Genomic DNA, 4,722 nt, shown 5'->3' on the forward strand with positions numbered 1-4,722 from the left:
AACTTCAGCAAAGTCTCAGCATACAAAATCAATGTGCAAAAATCACAAGCATTCCTATACACCAATAACAGACAAACAGAGAGCCAAATCATGAGTGAACTCCTATTCACAATTGCTTCAAAGAGAATAAAATACCTAGGAATCCAACTTACAAGGGATGTGAAGGACCTCTTCAAGGAGAACTACAAACCACTGCTCCAGGAAATAAAAGAGGATACACACAAATGGAAGAACATTCCATGCTCATGGGTAGGAAGAATCAATATCATGAAAATGGCCATACTGCCCAAGGTAATTTATAGATTTAATGCCATCCCATCAAACTACCAATGACTTTCTTCGCAGAATTGGAAAAAACTACTTTAAAGCTCATATGGAACCAAAAAAAGAACCCTCATTGCCAAGACAATCCTAAGCCAAAAGAACAAAGCTGGAGGCATCATGCTATCTGACTTCAAACTATACTACAAGGCTACAGTAACCAAAATAGCATGGTACACCAACATGGCACATGTATACATAGGTAACAAACCTGCACATTGTGTACATGTACCCTAGAACTTAAAGTATAATTTAAAAAAATTTTAAAAAAAAGAAAACCAGCACCTTGGATTTGTAAAGAGGCATCTACTCTGCTTGTGGAAAATCAAACTATATAATATGAGGGAGAATGGAGTGAACTGACTGGGATCAGTTCTCTGAATCAAAAAGAGTGCTAGAGGTTGGCACAAGAGGTTGGGATCCTTTGAAAGAGCTGTATAACTATGTAGAGTGTTGTTTTGTATATCAAAGTACCAGCTGCAGCTCTAGAATGGCTAATGGGTCTCAGTGTTTAATCCTAGCTCCAACTGATTAGGAAGGACTGCTTGGCAGGGTGGTGTGCTGCTCACACCCATAATCCCAACACTTTGGGAGGCCAAGGTGGGCTGAGCTCAGGAGTTTGAGACCAGCCTGGGCAACATGGCAAAATCCCATCTCTACAAAAAATACAAAAATTAGTTAGGGTGTGGTGGCATGCACCTATAGTCCCAAATAGTTGGGAGGCTGAGGTGGGAGGATTGCTTGAGCCCAGGAGGGTGAAGTGAGTCATAATCTTCACTGCAGCCTGGCTGACAGCAGAAGACCCTGTCAAAAAAAAAAAAAAAAAAAAAAAAAAGGAAGGCCTGTCTGCTAAAGTGTTGTCTAGAAGCACTTAAATCTGAACCAGTGGGAAAGAATCCTCACTGACGGAAGAGTTAGATCCCTAAGCTGAGTTTTCCTTACAGGCCTCTAAACTTTGACACCAGCCAGCCATGTGTGCTGAGAAGAGCTAAAGGACACAAAGCCAGAGCCAGGAGGTGATGTATGTCATGGACTGAGAATGTACAAGGAAAGCTCACTACAGGAACCCCACAGGAAGGGGACAAATCTCCCTTCCAAACCACTTGAAACTCTGTTGAAAAATCCCTCTTTTGTTGGCTGAGCACTGTCAAGGCTAAAACTCTACACATTTCCAAGCAGATTAAAGCAAGAGTTTTCGTTTTTGTTTTTCCTTATTTTGTTTTCACATATTATGCAAATATACAATCATGTCATCTGCAAACAGGGACAATTCTATCTCCAATTTGGCTTACAGGTATTCTGCCTTCTATGGTAGGCTTCCAGAATGAAGCTGAGTTATCCACAAAGGCATCTAAACTTTAACTTTAGCCTCAATGTTATAATGCTTTAATTACCAAAAACTTAAGAATGGCACAATGAGCTCAACTATGATGCAAACTCAGCAGCTTCCATGACTGCGCTTTGCTTCTTCCCCTTCCAATGGCTCACTGAAGAGGTGGGAGGAAGCAGGAAATTTTGTTGCCCTTTTTCTTCTGTTGTTTTAAAATGAAATGTTTTTGAATCTAGGAAGATTCCTATTGGAATGTTTCTGCTCTATTTCTGTTTCTAAAGGCTGACCAAGTACTCAGGCCTGGCTTTTCTGGGAAGCTAACACCAGGCCCCTGGGGAATGCTTCCATGGTTCACTGGAGCGAGTGAGGAAAGGAAAGAGCCAGCTATTACAAATAGATCATGAATCATTTCCTGCAGCATAATTAGTCTTCTGGAATCCCTAAAAGTCCTGGCTACAGAGGCAGTCCAAAGTCCCAGAGAAACAGTTTAATGTTTATAGTTAATCCTTTCAATAGAATACTATGCAGCCATTACAATGAAGTAGTAGAGGCAAGTTTGTATTAGTCTGCTCTCACACTGCTAATAAAGACATACCTGAGACTGGGTCATTTATAAAGAAAAAGAGGTTTAATGGACTCACAGTTCCACATGGCTGGGGAGGCCTCACAATCATGGTGGAAGGCAAAGGAGGAGCAAAGGCATGTCTTACATGATGGCAGGCAAAAGGGTGTGTGAGGGGGAACTGCCCTTTATAAAACTATCAGATCTCATGAGATGTATTCACTATCACAAGCTATTCGTGAAGCCTTGTTAGTTATAAGCCTTTACATGTACATTTGGGTAGGTTTAAATAAAGGAAAAAATCCGAGAGTATATATACCAAAGTGTCAGCAATGACTATTTCCAGATTGAGGTATAATAGGTTTTCTGTCTTCCCCTCCTCCTTCCTTTCTTCCTTCTTTTAAAATTTTCTCAATATTCTAGAGTAAGTATTTATGACTTCTGTGCATTTGCGAAGATGTTCACTGAGTTCCCTGGGTCCTTTTTTCTGTTCCTGACTTTACCCCACACTCCTGCAGAGTTCTTATGACTTGCCACTATTGTTCTGCATAGATTAGAAAAACTTTTAAATCAGACCCCAGGTTGAATCCCAGCACTGGTACCTACTACCCAAGTGACCTTTGGAAATTTGGTTAACTCAATGACTCTCATATTCCATGTTCTATAAAATCAGGGACTTACTACCTACATGAAAGCACTACAGTCAAATGAGGAAATCATTTTCATCAAATGAGGTTAAATGAGATATTAAATGGTATTTAGAGATATTAAATACCATTTAATATCTCATTTATCTTAGTATTTGTCAACTGTAAAACAATCTACATTTGGTAACTCTTATCACAATTTCTTTGCTGTTCACACAGGAATAGAAAAAGTCAGGACGACTCAAGCACAGTGTGGCAGGATCACTTCTTACAAGTGGGTTGGGGACAAGTAATCATTCATCATGCCCCTAACCCACTTTTAACTGGGTTCATAATCATTCATTTTTGACAGAAATGCTATTATCTAAATTGAATTTCCCTAGTTCTTTCAATAATGGTCTTTCTAGTTATTTTTTCCCAATCTGATATTTAATCGAAAAGGCTTTAAGAAACATAAGCTGTGAAACCTGAGGAAAGCGATGTACAAGTAGAACAGTTTATGAAATGTGCTAAGATGCAGCCCAGTGTGGTTACTGGCAACAGTGAGAATTACAGCACAAGGGTCAAAGCAACACGTTAAAAGCCAGATTCTCAAAAAATCCCTAGAACCTCTCTGTGAGATGGGCTTATGCCTGGGGTTAAACAGAACACAATCCTATTAATAAAAATAGCAACAAAAATTGCCCTTTTGACAGTGAACTATTTACCCGGGTGAAGAATATTAGCATCAATGGTAAGCTTCACTGCAAAAAGAAAGAATTTGTAATTGCACCTTGCTTGTTACTCATTTGTCTGTTCCCTGCTTTCTCTCAGTGCAGGCATAGATAAGTTCTTTCGTACTTAGAAGCTATTTCACAGAAGGCCTGAAGACATACACAATGATAAGGAAGAAGTATAGAGTCTAATCTACTTGGGCACACAGATAAATATTGAAAGCTTTGTGGATTTTACTTTTCAAAGAAAAGTTGCAGATATTGTGCAATGAAAACTCATAAATCTTTTACCTAGATTCACCAGATGTTAACATTTTGCCTCATTTGCTTTATCTCTTTCTGTCTATATGTACATACATTATTTTTGTTGTTACTGTTGAACCTTTAAAGAGGAAGTTGTGAATTTTCTTTTTCATGGGTTTTTCTTCATTAAACTGAATGTCTGAAATGTATTTTCCACAAGGTAGAAGACATTTTGGAGTTTTCAGCTACATTTGAAACTTCTCTAACTTTCAAACTGCCGAGAGAAGATCTCTTAGCAATTGTGCTTTGTGGGTTCCAAAACTAGCGCTGGCCCTTAATAACACTACGGGCTTTCGCAAGTCACTTAATCCTTCTCAAACTCAGTTTTCTCATCTGTTATGGGAGGTAATTATATGTGCACCCTTGGATAGCAGTGAGGGTTAAATGAAATATTGTGGAAAGCACTTTGAAGTGCTTTTCCGTGCATATAAAAAACGTTATTCAGACTACCAATGAAATAATCTCGACTCAAGATCTCCTGATTGTACACTGGCCCTGCAACCATGTTGATCCTCATACCTGCAGGTGCTGATTGGTAGGTACTCAATAAACCATGCAGAGGCAGGAGGCAGGGAGCTCCTGTACCTGTCTATGATCCAGCACTGCCGTCTCCAAGGCAGTGGTTCTTAGGCTTCAGTGTGCATCAGATTCACTGAAGTATGGTGAAAAGCCCTGACTGCTAGGCCTCACCTGCAGAGTTTGATTCCGTAGGTCTAAGATGGGCCTGAGAATCTGCATTTCTAACAAGTCCCTTAGTGATGTTGAAGCTGATTCCAGCATCAGACTTTGAGAACCCACCACTCTAAAGCATGGCTTACCATCTGCCCATGTACCTTAGTTGGGCAA

The sequence above is a fragment of the Symphalangus syndactylus genome, chromosome 10 (assembly GCF_028878055.3).
Source record: "Symphalangus syndactylus isolate Jambi chromosome 10, NHGRI_mSymSyn1-v2.1_pri, whole genome shotgun sequence".
Classification (NCBI taxonomy): domain Eukaryota; kingdom Metazoa; phylum Chordata; class Mammalia; order Primates; family Hylobatidae; genus Symphalangus; species Symphalangus syndactylus.